Below are 15,118 nucleotides of genomic sequence, written 5' to 3' on the forward strand. Positions count from 1 at the left end.
ATGTTCACTGACAGGGCTCCGTGAAGATACCACTCGGCTGGGGGCCTCCCTGAAGGTCATGGGGTCGCTTTGGAGGCTCCTGGGGATGAAAAGCAGGCCTGGGTGTCCGATAAAATACAGGACACCCCATTAAATGTGCATTTCAGAGGAACAGCACACACGTCTATAGCCTAAGTATGTCCCTGGGACGGCTGATTCTGTGTGCCCACTTTGCTGGGCCTGTTGGGTGGTCAAACATTATTCTAGACGTTGCTGTGACGCTGAAATTTAAACGAGATTAACATGTAAATGGGTGGATGTGGAGTAATGCGGAGGGCCTTCTGTCATGAGGTCTTCTGCACGGCCCCACCCGGAGCGGATGGGAAAGGGGAGTGGGCGGGGGCGGCGGGGCACGGGGCAGGCGGGGAGCGAGGCTGCACAACACTTGCCCCTTTATTCTCACACTTGAGCTGAATTGCCTCCCGAGGAGCCAAGAATCTCTAAGAATCGCTCGATGAAATGTTTTAGGGACAAAGACACCAAGATTCACTTCTGTGATTAAGGCTGGAAACTCAAATTTAGTGTGTGAGCTCACTGGCGCCCCCCCACCCCCAGCACACACACTACGTTCATTCAGCCCCGGCCGCCCCCACTACCCCCACGCCGCGGGTTTTCTAAGGATTCCTGTGTTCTCTAAGTTGTCTTGTCATCATCATCATTAGGGCCCAGGAGGGGCCCTCCTGCCATTTAGCATCGAATATAGAAGCACCATTCATTCGCCTCTCCATCTGTCTGGTACGTATGACCTGGTTGCCCGATGCTGGGTACCCAACCCTGAACGAGGCAGATGTGATCCTCTGAGCTCACTGAGCTTAAACCTTACTGGCAGAGGCCTAAGTAATTTAAAATTACGGGAACAATAAAGGCTCAAAAAATAGAGCTATACCCCTGGGACTATGAGCTCTGATCTAGACGGGGGTCAGCGGAGGCTTCCTGAGGGAGGGATGAGCTAGCTGAATTCCGAAGAAAGAATTCAGGATAAATAAGCAAGTGCCTGGTGGAAGGAACAGATGTTCCGACCGTCTGAACAAAGTATGCAAAAAGCCCCAGGGCAGGGGGGAGGGCGGAAGGGCAATGCAGAGGAAGTGTGTCAGTCAGCTGTTGCTTTGTGACAAATTACCAGAAATGCCGCAGCTTGCCACAATGCACGTTGGTTTTCTCAAGGTTTCCGTGGGTCAGGATCCCGGCGTGGTGAAGCCGAGGCCCCTGCTCAGGGGCTCAGGAGGCTGCAGTCACGGTGTTACCTCCGCTGCACCCTCGCCCAGGGGTCCCCTGGGGAAGGGTCCACTTCCCAGCTCCTGTCGTTGGCGAAATGCGTTTCCTTGCCATCGTAGGCCTGAGGTCCCCATTTTCTTTCTGGCTGTTGACCAGGGGCTGCTGTCAGCTCCTGGGGGCCTCCCGCTCACAGGCCCCCTGACAACGGGGCAGGGACTCACCAAGCTCACCGGGAGGACCCGCCTCCTGTCAGCTGGGACGGACTCTTAGAGAACGCACCCAGGGAGCCACACTGTCACTTTGCTCATCTAACGGGACCCAATCAAGGGAGGGACCGAGGCGTCATCTCCGGTGGTTCCTCACACTCACGGGGAAGGGATCACCTAGGTCGTGGACCCCAGGAAGCAGAAACCGGAGGAACTGCCTTAGAAGTCTGAAACTAGCATGGAGACTAAACCTCTGACCTTAGGGTCAGCCCTAAACTCCTCACAAAGGAAAGGAGTTACAAAGGAGAGATTTCACAGCCTTTAGGACAGCTACTATCACACACACACACACACACACACACACACACACACACACACACACACACACACACACCAGACAATAACAAACGTTGGTGAGGATGTGGAGAAACCTAACCCTTACGCCCTGTTTGTGGGAATGAGAAATGGGGCAGCTGCCTGGAAAACAGCTTGGTGGTTCCTCAAAAAATTACAGAGTCACTATATGACTCAGCAGTTCCCCTCTGGGTAGATACCCAAAGGAATGGAAGGCGGGACTCAAACAAGCACGTGCTCACTGCAGCGTGACTCACAATAGCCAGAAGGCGGAAGCAGTGCCCGTGATGAGCGAATGATTAAACACAATGGAGTCCATCCACAGGCTGGAGTCTCAGCCAGGAAGAGGAAAGAAGCACTGCCCTAGCCGGTTTGGCTCAGTGGATAGAGCCTCGGCCCACGGACCGAAGGGTCCTGGGTTCGATTCTGATCGAGGGCGGTTACCTTGGTTGCAGGCTTCTCCCGGGTCCAGGCCCTGGTAGGGTGCGTGCAGGAGGCAGCCAGGTGATGTGTTTCTCTCACATCGATGTTTCTCTCTTTCCCTCTCCCACTCTCCCTAAAAGTCAATGGAAAAATATCCTCGAGTGAGGATTAAAAAAAAAAAAAAAAGGAAGCACTGATCCTTGCCACAATATGGCCGAACATTAGGCTCCGTGAGAGAAGCCAGACACGGAAGGACAGACGCTGTGTGATCCGCTCAGAGGAGGCCGAGGAGTCAGATCCACAGAGAGAGGAAGCGGACGTGGGCGTCAGGGGCTGGGGCCGGGGAGATGGAGTGAGGGTTTAATGGTTAAGTTGGTGAATTTTATGTTATAGAAGGTAAAAAGGAAGGAAACATTTTAAGAAAGAGAACGAGAGGACCTGCTGGAAACTGGAATGTGAGAAGGAGCTGGTTGGGGTCAAAGTCTCAGAACCACGGGGACACCCTGGCACTGGGTCTCCACAGAAATGTCCAGGATGAGGAGCGCCAACAGCCAGTGTCTGCGAACAGACAGGGAAACCCGGGCGGTGCCTCCGGGCCAGCTCCTTGCACACCCGTGCTTCGTGCCCCGGCTCGACCCCCCGTGGCCCTCCTTGGAGGGCAGAGAAACCGCATCTAGCAGTTGGCAGGCTTGGTGCAGAGCAGATAGAAATCAGGCTACAAACGCTGCCTTTGAACCAAGCAAGGCTCCGAAGAGGCAGTGACCGCGTGATCCAAAAAGCCTGAGTGTCTCTGGTGCTTCCGTGGAACGGCTTGGGCGCTAGTGGCAGGCAGAACAACGCCCCATCCTGGTCCCGGGCCTGGGAACGCGACCTCGCACGGTGAAGGGACTCCGCAGGTGGGGTTAAGTAAAACACCCTGAGATGGGGCCGACCCTGGATTACAGGGGGTCCAGTGTCATCACAGGGTCCCCATAAGACGGAGGAGGGAGGGTCAGATGGAAGAGGCTGTGCTGCTGGCTGTGAAGATGGAGGAAGAGCCGAGAGCCTGGGATGTGGCACCTCCAGGAGCTGGAAAAGGCCGGAGACGATTTGCCCCGGGGCCTCCAGAGGACCAGCCCTCCCTCACCGGGGTGTAAAACCCTGTGAGGGTCACTCTGTCACAGCAGCGACAGGAAACTAATACAGGTTTGTGGGCAATGCTGCCCAGTGCTGACCTTGGAGAGGGGGGTTGAGGCTGATCCGGGCATTGGGCATCTTTGTAGGAAGAATACCTTCCCCCACTGTTCTCTGGGTCACGTGGGAGGGCTGCTGGGCATCAGAAGACGAGTGTCCACACTCCAGCTTCAACCTGACTAATCTATGACCCCAGAGGCCGTTCACTTCCTCAGGCCTCATGACCTCTGGTTGATCAGATCTGTCCCGTTAGTACTAACTTTCTGTGTCGTGTGGGTGACAATGTCATTTTTGTCTTCCCAGAATCCCCCTCTTTGGGAATCATGGTGTCCCCATGTGGTGCCCCACCCACCTGTCCCCCAGGCCTGCCAATCACAGTACCTACTCGTTCATCCAATCGGGTACCACCTCTCCCATCCGCTGATACCCTAGACAAGCCCCGGAGTGTTCTGTCACTCCTCCTTCCTCCTTCCCCTCCTTGCTGGTCACCTTCCAATCTGGCCAGCCAGTCTACTCCCTTCCTCCTCTCCAGGGCCTCCACCCACCTATGCCAGCTCTCACAACCTTCACCCCTTCCCTGGGCTAGTGCTTTCTTGCTAACTCCAGGCTTGCCCCTACCTATCCATTTTTTTCATACAACTAGAGCTCTCTGCCTAAACCAGGAGATCTCATCTGGGTCGGATTCTGCTCCCAGGGTGACATCTGGGAACATCGTTGGTTACCACCATTGGGGGTGCTCCTGGCATGGAGTGGGTGGGGTCAGAGATGTTGATCCGCACCCCGCAGTGCCCAGGATGCCCTGAACGTCAGTTGTGCCCAGAGGGAGAAAGCTGACCTATCTACCCATGATGGCATCACTTCCTGCTCTTCCGCAGCTCTTCACCTCCCTTAGCACCAAGTTCACATTCTCAGCCCCAACACCCCCCCAGCTCATCACTCAGCTCCCACCACACCCAGCCATTCCACGTTGGTTCTGCTCCCAAAGACATCCTGGCCCTGCCACTGCATGGATGGACCTGGAGGACGTTATGCTCAGGGACATAAGCCAGTCACAGAAGGACACATACTGTGCAATCGCACACAGGGGCAGTCCCTAGTGTTGTCACACCCAGAGACTAAGGGTAGAATGGGGGGTGGCCGGGGCTGGCTTGGGAATCGGGTACAGAGTTCTACACAGATGCACCCAGGTCACAGAAACTTGGCGGTGTTGGTCCGACGGTTGTGGGTTATTGTTAAGCTGATTAACATTGTCTCCCTCCACACAACCACATTTGCCTGACTTAAAAAAAAAAAAAAAGAAAAAAAAAAAGAAACTTGGCGGTGCCTGGGAGTTCCTCAGGGACGGAAGCGTGCCTCCTGCACCTTCTCTCATCTTCCTGCGAAGCTTCTGCAAACAGTTGGCACAGACAAGGCCTCCACTGCTTGAGTGAAAAGCTGACGAGGTTGCCAACGAAGAAATGGGCCGTGTGCTCATTAGCTTTGCAAAAAGTGGACTCCACACCTCCAGCAGCCACCCGCCTCGGCTGCTTTCTCGTCCATCTCAGTGGAGAAGCAGAAGCTGGAGTCGCCATGGTGTAATTATCAAGTCCTAAGGTGACATCCAGTTAATACCCAAATTTCCCCAAACACCCATCTCTCTAAATCGCAGTAAACTTCTGACCAAGATGTAAAGTTGAGGGCTTAAAAAAAAAAAAAAAAAGTCAGCCAAATAAATTATTTGGTGTTGGGTAGATGAAACACAAACACGCCCGTTTAGATGTATCTTTTTCTTTTCACTCAGATGGAATGGAGACAGCCTGTCTCAGACAAGTGGGTGTTTTGCTTAAGAGAGAGGCAAAGGGATGGAAGGATCTGGAAGATCCTTGACACCCCTAATCTCAGACCACACAATCTCTTCTAGAATTTGCTTTTATTTTTATTTTTTGCAAAGATCGGGGGTGGGAGAGAGTGGGATACAAAAGCTGAGTAGAAAGAGGGAAGATAGCTGATTAAGAGAAATAAGAGAGAGCACACGGGGCCCCCGCCGGCTCCCCACGGCAGCCTTGAGCTAGGAGAAAGCCTTGACAGGATGAGGCATAATTAATGTTTTTGAAAAGCCACATAGGAGGATAAGTTACCAGCGGAGCTTGGGAGATACATGAGAACACCCCAGACAAAGCTGAAGGATAGATGTGCAGTTGTAAAATAAGAGATAGGAGTGGGCGAGGGGCTCGCCGGCCCCAGGTCCAGGAATGGTCCCGCTAGTTTTGAGACAGATCGGCGCCAGATCTAAGATCTGCAGGGTTCACCAAGATACAGGGAAGGAATCGAGATACAGAGCAGAACCGAACTGTGAGTTGTTAGCGCTGACGTCCCCCACGTGAGCCTGTGGTTCGACCAGCCCCCGGCGTCACACAGGCCACTGTCCACTGTCCTCTGTGGGAGGCCGAGGCCTGACTCGCACCCCCGCTCGGCAGTGATGGCGTGGCACTGAGCGGCAGTGATGGCGTGGTACTGAGCGAGTCACGCCCCCCTGCGGTGACAGATCATCCTAGGCCACCTGAACTGTTCCCGCCTGAACCTGGAAATCAGGACATCTGGCCACCCGACTCCCCTCTGTCTTCATGTGCCAGGAAGGGTCTGGAACAATTTGGGGGTTTTCTGAGGAGGTGCTAAGCAAGAGGACTTTGTGAACTGAGCCGTAATAGTGGACGAGGCAGGAACGCCCGTTTGCAGCCTGCTGGAGGAGAGTCTCGTTTTAAGGCCAGCGTGTCCTTAATGCACTCTCATGCTTGCCAGCGTTTGTTTCCAAAAAGAGTGAACCTCAGAGGCAGAGCTTTCTGGGAGGAGACCCAGGCCAAGGCCAAGGCCGAGGGTGAGGTGATGGAGGCCCTGGCTTCAGAGAGCAAAATTTAAGGGGGCTCCAAAGACCTTGGTCCACAAGATAAATCATATATGCAACAATTTTTTAAAAGACATTTTTATTGATTTCAGAGAGGAAGGCAGAGAGAGAGAGAGAGAGAGAGAGAGAGAGAGAGAGAAAGGCAGAAACATGGATGAGAGGAACACTGATGGGCTGCCACCTGCACATCCCGCACTGGGGGATGGAGCTTGCAACCCAGGCATGTGCCCTGACCGGGAATAGAACTGTGACCTCCTGGCTCATAGGTTGACGCTCAACCACTGAGCCACACCAGCCGGGCTATGCAACAATTTTTAAAAATAAAAATTAAGCCCTGGTCGGTGGCTCAGTTGGTTGATACCTCATCCCGTAGACCAAAAGGTTGGGATTCGATTTTCCTGTCAGGGCACATACCTAGTTTTCAGGTTTGATCTCTGGTCGGGGTGCATAGAGGAGGCAACTGATTGATGTTTCTCTCACATGGATGTTTCTCTCTCTCCCTTCCTCTCTCTCTAAAAATCAATGGAAAAAACTATCCTCAGGTGAGAATTAACAAACAACAAAAAAAAAAAAAAAAAAAGGAAAAAATAAATGAAAAATTGCATTCTCTTACTTGTTTTCTATTTGTACATGTCAGCAACTAAGTTTCCTTAAACATTTTTTTAGGTTTAAAAGGAAGGCCATTTAAAGATTAAATAACTAATTTTCATGGACTACATAGAGCTATGCCCCCATGATCTCCTCTGGTTTATGGTTTTAATAATATCCCTGATGGCTACAAGTTCCAGCCCAGACTCAGGTCCAAATGGTTACTGGAACCTTCCTCTGGATGACCTCAGGTGACCCCTGTGGCCCCCACTTCCTGGTGTTCACACCCCTGTGTAATTTCCTCCCCTTGAGTGTGATCAGGACCTATGACTGGCTTCTAAACAACAGACTATATGGCAGAGGTGATGGGACGTCACTGTCATGATTGCATGACATTATGTAAGACTCTGTCTTAGCAGATTGGAGCTGGCTTGATGAAGTAAGTGACGTGCTGGAGAAGCGACCTCTAGTAGCTGAGAGTGGCTGTCCGCTGACAGCCAGCTAAAGCCGGGCCCTGCATCATCTGTCAACAACCTGGATGAGTTTGGAAGTGGGTCCTTCCTCAGTCAGGCCTTCATATGAGAACACAGCCCAGCCAGCCCTCTGATTGCAGTCTCGTGAGACCCTGAGCAGAGAACCCAGCAAGGTCATGTCCAGACTTCTGACCCACAGAAACTGTGAGATAATAAACAGAAACTGTTTCAAGCAACCACATTTGTGGTAACTTGTCACCACAATCCAATGACTGACAAGCATCTCAAATCTGACACACACCAAACTGAGTTCCTGATAGCTCTTCTCATGCCCCCAAAATACCTGTTCCTCCCACGGTTTCCCCCTCGACAGAAGCTCTGTCTCTGTGATAGCTCAGGGCACAAGGTCATTGGTGACACCTTTCTCAGAGCCCCCATCCAGTCTGCCTGACAACGCTATCAGCCTTCACCTTCAAAATATATCTAGAATTGGGCCACCTCCACCATTTCCACCCTGGAGAAGGACAGCATTGCCCTGGCCTTATCGAGGGCTGGCTGCTTCCATCCTCATCACCAAAAATCTGAGTCAGGTCATGTTTCGCCTCTGCTCAGACCTCCCCATGTCTCTCACTCCCCGAGGTCCCATCTGATCTTTGGTTTCTGTCTTCAGCTCCTCCCTCGGATCCAGCTACGTGGGCTTCCTTGTTGTTCCTCAGTCATTCCAGGCACAGTCCAGCCTCAGGGCCTTTGCACATGCTATGCCCCCCACCCCTGATGTGCTTATCTATAGCCTCACGGCTGTTGCCTCCACATCCCCTGCCTTGTTTTCTCCTGAATTTTGTAAGCTGTACTCATGGGCGTAGACGGCAGGATGGTTTCTTCCAGGATGCAGAGCCTGGGGTGCCCTGGAGTCCCTTTGGGAGACGGGGCTGATCCTTTGAGAAGGGAGCCAGGGAGAGAACAGCCACAATGTTCTCTCCACTCTACCCCAATATTGACCAAGAGAGTGAGTTATCTCACTCTGCACTTGGGCCTTTGCAGTTCAAGGGTTACAGTTTTATAACGACAGCTGGTCCATTGCTCCTCAAGAGAATGAAAATGTGCTCAGAGAAATGCGTCACACTAAATATTTACACACGTTATCACCGCTCTGCTGGGAGGCCAGCCATATTCTGATAGAAGAGGAAATGGAGGCACACAGGAGCAAGGCGACTTGTCCACCCACGGTCACAGGATGTGGTGGTTTGAAAATGCCCACAAAGTCTTTGCCCCCTCTTTTTGGCAGAGCCCGATTTGCCTCCTTTTGAGTGCAGACTACTTGATGACTCAATCCTAATGTACCAGAAGCGACAGAGCATGACTTCTGAGACTAAGTTACAAAAGATGCGTGACTTCCTCCTTGCGAGATCTCTCTGGGATCACTCAATAGGCCATCCCAGCCACCATGTGGTGAGGATGCTCAGGCAGCACTACAAAGGGGCCACACGTGGCAAGAAGTAGGAACCTCCCGCCAACAGCCACACAGGGAGCCATTCTTGAAGCTGCTCCTCTAGCCCCAGTCGAGCTTTCAGATGAGGCAGCCCCAACCAGCAGCTTGACTGGGAGGCAGACCCTAAGCCAGAACCACTCAGATCATCACTCCCAAATTCTTACCCACAGAAACTGGCATAATAAATATTTGTCTTTCAATCTATATTTGGAGATAATTGGTTATGCAGCAACTGATAACTAATACACAGGATTCCAGAGCCCATGAGCCTTCTGTCTGGTGTTCCGGGTTCCCTCCCAGGAAGCATACACTCTTCTCAGTGGCCCATCCTGAACCTGTCTCTTCATAGCCCTGAGCCCCCCATCCTTCCTGCCGTCAGCCAAGTGCCCACCGTGTATCTCCTCTTTGCCGTCCACGGACAGTTTTACCTCGTTGGTGAAGACAGCGGTTCATCCTCTCCAAGGGGAAACAGAATGCTCGGGTTCACTTTCTTCCCAGCAGGATCAGCTATCAACTTCAACAAAACCCCTAACTTCTTCTCAGCTTTGCCCCTGGCACCCAAACGTCTCCCCCAACTCCCTCTCAACTCTGTCACCTCGTGCCTACCTGTCTGCAGGACCTTTTTCTTTCTGCGAATCCAAGGTGATCCTGGATTTCAGAACCTCCCATCCCAGGTGTCTCTCCATCTTCCATCCCTCTGCAGCCAAAGCGTGTTTATGGAACAGGCATCACTTGTCTACACCGCAGCCTCTCCTGCTTCTCCCCACCCTCTTCCTCAGATTCAAACCAAGCCGGCAAAACCTCCCTCCCCTTTGCCCCAACTTCATGAAATAAATCACTCCGCAAGCCCAAAGGAAATTTAATAAGTTTGGTCTGCTTTTTTTCTCTTTGTCTGTGGACTTTTTGTTAGGTTTTCATGGGAAGAGGTATTTGTGAGAAAACTATTTGTGGCGATGATATCGTGTGCTCTTGCAGCTTTATCACATGCACAGGGGAAATGGAGTTGGAGATCTTGGGGGTGGGGTGCAGGGGAGAAGCCGACAAACACCCAGGTGATTCCCAGGAAAACAGACGAAGACGCCCAGGTTTGAAAAAAGAAACTTCCAGTCACTCAGGACTTCTGTCATTTAAAATGAATGCACGTCCCGAATGCAGTGGGGGTCCCTGGCTTGGATCCAGGACAGAAAGAAGACGTGAGTGGGAACACAGGAAATTAGGATAAAGTCTCTGAGAGTGCTGACAATGTTAATTTTTTAGTTCTGATTATTGTGCTGTGGCTACATACGATTTTTAAAAATATTTTTTTTATTGACTTCAGAGAGGAAGGGAGCAGGAGAGAGAGATAGAAACATCAATGATTAGAGAAAATCATGGAGCCCGCAATCCGGGCATGTGCCCCAATGTGGAATCAAAACATGACCTCCTGGTTCATCGGTCGATGCTCAACCACCGAGCCACACCGGCCGGGCATTACATAAGATTTTAACACCAGCGGAAGCTGGGTGAAGGGTGGATGGGGCCTTCCCTGCTATCTTTGCAACTGAAATTATTCAGGAATCATTTTCTTTCTTTCTTTTTTATTTCTTTCTTTCTTAGGAACCATTTTCTTTAATTAACAGAGGTAAAGTAAGTAAAACAACAAAGCCTTATGCAGATATCAGCCAACAGCTCTGAAAAGGTTATCCTCTGGGTCAGTGGTCGGCAAACCGCGGCTTGCAAGCCACCTGCGGCTCTTTGGCCCCTTGAGTGTGGCTCTTCCACAAATTACCACGTGCGGGCGCGCACGTACAGTGCAATTGAAACTTCGTGGCCCATGCACAGAAGTCGGTTTTCAGCTCTCAAAAGAAATTTCAATCGTTATACTGTTGATATTTGGCTCTGTTGACTAATGAGTTTGCCGACCACTGCTCTGGGTTAATGTTAGAGCCATGCAGATTCACACAATTAGCTTGGGACAGCCATTTCCCTGTCTCCGCTTGCGTGGATCTGATGTGCTCATGCCCAGAGAAGCAACCATGAGCACCAAGTCCACGCCTAGCACCTGTGCGCTCACAGCCTTCAGTAAGCTGAGTGAGCCTTCGGGGGCCGCACGACTGTCCTCCCGTTACAGGTGACAAAACTGGGCCTTAGAGAGACCATCTCCTCTCTGTCTCTGCATCTCTCTCTCTCTATGTATGTTTCTGTCTGCTTCTCTGTCTGTCTCTCTCTGCTTCTTTCTGTCTCTCTTTGTCTTGTCTCTGCCTCTCTGTCTCTCTATATCTGTCTCTTGCCTCTCCCTGTCTGTCTGTGTCTGCCTTCATCTCTCTGTCTCTTTCTATCTCTGGCTTTTTATCTCTTTGTCTGTCTATCTCTCTGCCCCTCTCTCTATATCTCTGTTTCTCTGTCTCTGTCTTTGCCTCTCTCTGTCTCTCTCAGCCCTTCTCCCCCTCCTCTCTTAAATGCACACAACTCCTAGAATTCCAGGAATTCCTCCCATTTTGCTAGTGACTTCTCTACCACGAACCCCAGGACCCTGCTGTCCAGGTTGAGGCAACTGAGCCATGAAGACGGGGACCAGAGACAGTGGCATCCACACGGCTCCATCCCTCTCCCCGCCTGTCCCTCTCTCCTTCCTTTCCCAAAGGATGAGAACAGCAGCCCAGACCCAGGCCCGCTCTGCTTCCGTCCCAGCCTCCTCCAGGACGGACAGGACTCACCTGCCACAGGTCAGGGGAACACCTGCCTCTAGGCATTCACTCTGCAGTCCCACCTGCCGCCGCTCCCGACCTGGACGGACAGCTGCGGTAACAGGAGCAGACCCTCCTGTAGCAGGCTGCTCCCCGTCAGAGGCCCAGCCTTGATAAAAGGCCGTCCAACATGCTCTGTCTACACTGCAAGCCACATGTTTTGCGTCCTATGCCTTCAGAATTCTGCAGAGACAACTTTGACCACCACACACACACAGCAGGAGGGGCTTCGGGTCACCCACTCGCATCCACTGTCTGAGCGCATGGACACATGTCTGGGCTTCTGTTTGCTGGGACAAGAGGGCTGCCCACTGCAACATGGACTCAGGTTACGTGGCTGTTACATTCGTGTCAGCAGCAGTGACTCTTGTCCCATTTTTCACACACATGCAGTCATACACTCCACCTCACGCAACCACATACTGTTGCGACTAAACCATACCCAATGGCACACCACAAACTTAGTTATACAGACACCCAAAAACACATAATCATACAACCACGCACAATGACACAACCACATGTGAGTGATCACACGTAATTACACAATCATATACAATCACACACTATCACTATATGCACAACCATACACAGTTACACAACACACAAACACACAATGATACAACCACACATAATCATGACAACACACAAGCACATACAATCTCACACATGTGACCCACAGGTGCACACAATAATACACAACCCTAAACATGTAATGGCACAACCACACACAATCATGGCCACATGCAGTCACACATGTGGCCACACACATGGCGCAACCACACAGTCTCACAAACACACACGCACGCACCACCTGGCCAGGGCTGCAGGCAGGTGGGGGGGCTCTGGGTCTGCAGGATCAGCACCCCGTGGGCACAGGCAGAGGTGCCTGCTTGTCAGATGTTACCGCCCACAGTCACGATGCACAAAAGGTGTCCCTTGTGCACTCGGTTCACAGTCCCAGCCAGTGAACACGAACGGGGCCGAGCGGCCCGGGGGATGTGAAAACACGTTCCCCAAACCTCTGGCCATCCCAACGCCCATGCCTTCCCATGTGGGGTCCCGGGAGCCTGGCTTTGACCCCTGAAAGATGGGTAAGGGGAGTGAGGACTTAGCCATCCTCAGCCAAGTCATGGGAAATACAAAAATTTCTAATGAGACCATGAGAACTTGGAGAACATCACAAAATGTGTGCGGAGAATGGCTTTCCTGTGTCGTGTAACTAACCCCCCAGCAAAGACAACTCCACCCGTTTCAGGCTTATAACCACACCCTCCCCAAACTGTTACCCCCAAATCCTTGTCATTTTATTCACTCACCGGCAACTAAGACACTGAGACAGGGGAGGGAGAGAAGCAGAGCGACTCCGTATCAAACACAAGTCAGTCTTTACCCATCTTTGTCCCTCTGAGTTCTGCCGAAGCCCTGCCCGTCCCCACCACCCGCCCACCCACCTCAAGACTCCGGGCTGAGGCACCACCCTTGGTTTTAGTCACATTAATTCACAGAAAGGCCAGAAAACTGCCGTCGGGGATGGGGAGTCCTGGGGACCGCCTGCCTGCAGTGTGCACGCGCGGGTGCGCCCGCCCCAGAGGTGTCTGCACAGCCCTCTGCGTGCACACAGCCAGTCCACATGTCTGCACAGCCTCATTCACACCCCCGGTCGTGGTCACACAGCCCGTCCACACAACGCGACGCCCGGGAGAACTGAGGCTCAGAGAGGGGCCTCTCTGCCCCATTTCAGGAGCCCCCCCCCCTCCTCCGCTCACAGACCCGGACTCACCGCGCTCTGCCCGAGGCTGCACCGCGTCCAGCGCCCGCTGCGCAAACCGAGCCCGACCTTAGGGAGCCGGGCGGGGCTGGGGCATCGCGGACGGAGCTGGGGCGGCACCTGGGCTGGGGGCAACACAGGTTGGGGGCGGGACCTGGGCTGGAGGCGGGACCTGTGCAGGGGGCGGCTCAGGCTCGGGTAGCGCCTGGGTTGGGAGCCGGGACTGGGCTGGGGGGCGGGACCTGGGCTTGGGGCGCCACCGGCTAGGGGCGCTCCCCCCTCCCCCACCGGGGCATCACCCGCCCCCTACCTCCCCTGCCCGCCCCAAGTGCTCCCCTTCCCGGGCGCACGTGAGCCCCTCCCCGCCACTCTCAGCCCCTCCAGAGGACGCTGTGGCCCAGGTGACGCCCCAGCCGTCGACCACCCGCGTGGGGAACGGGCGGACCAGCAGGGGGAGGGGAGTGGGTGCACCCGGTGCCCGGGAGCCCGGGGTTGGGTGGCCTGTCCCTGGGCGCTCGGGCTGCGTCAGGTGGAGGGCAGGGCCTGGGCAGGAGAGCTCACGTGGGCAGGTGGTCGGGACGAGGGCAGGGGAGGGGTGCAGGGATCTGCAGAAGCAGGTGCTCAGAGAGCTTGGGGAAGGGGTGCTCTGTGTGAACAAGAACACTATTTTTTAAAAAATAAACTTGCTTTTAGGACAGTTTTGGATTTACAGAAAAGTCATGAAGATAGTACTAGGGTTTCCAAGTACCTGGCACTCAGTGTCCCGCATTATTGGCATCTCACATCACTGTGAGATATTAACAAACTAATGTGCACACATTGTTAACGAGCACGCTTTATTCAGATTCCTCAGTTTCCCCAGTATCTCCCCAGGACCGCGGGACAGGCCCCCGAGGCTGTGGCGGTTTCTCAGCCTTTCCTCTCTCCGGACGCCCGGGGCAGTAGTAAGGAGGAGGGCTCGGGAGTTTGGTAGGCCTCCTCTGTGGGGGTTCTTCAGGTGTTTCTCACCATCTGGCTGGGGCAATGGCTTGGGCTCTTTTGATGCACCTGGCAGGGCCACGAGGCAGCCCAGCCTACCCTCTCCCTTCCAACTCGGATTGCTTATTCCCGCTAGGACACCATGCCCACCCGCCCTGAACAGTTAGGACTGTAGGGCAATATAATCATCCTTAAGGGCCATTTGTGAGCTTCCCGCCACAGGAGACACAGGCCAGGAACGAAAGCTTGCCGGACACCGGGAGTCAGACCGTGTAAGAACCCGAAACTGCCCTGAGGACCTTTGATCGCACACCTGCATCCCATCGCACACCTGCGTCCCATCGCACACCTGCGTCCCATCGCATGCCAAGCCCACCAGCTCAGCCCTCAAACCCACTGAGGACGTTTCCTGCCAGTGACTGCATATAAGGGCGCTGCCATCATCAACCCAATGTCCCCTTGGCTTAGTGCTGTGCAGCCCTTCCCTTTGGGTAGCCCATCCCCCGACCCCTTCCCTTAAATAAATTTAGTTTTCTTAAATCACCATCTGAGATGGCTATTTAGCCTGCCCACAGGCACCATCCACCATGTTCACCTTTCAAAAACCACCATCTTCGTTCAGGACACTTCCAGAATATTTTGAACCGGTCGTTTTACCACCATCAGTTGCAACATCTTTGTGCCCTCAGTGGTGATTTACTGTTTGGGGGAGTGCTGCAGGCCACAGGGGCCACGCCTGGTGTTGGAGGGGGAGCTGTCCCCCGGAGTCCCCGCTATCTGCAGCAGGTTCCCATGTACTGAA

Source organism: Cnephaeus nilssonii (genome assembly GCF_951640355.1).
Source record: "Cnephaeus nilssonii genome assembly, chromosome: 5".
Taxonomy (NCBI): domain Eukaryota; kingdom Metazoa; phylum Chordata; class Mammalia; order Chiroptera; family Vespertilionidae; genus Cnephaeus; species Cnephaeus nilssonii.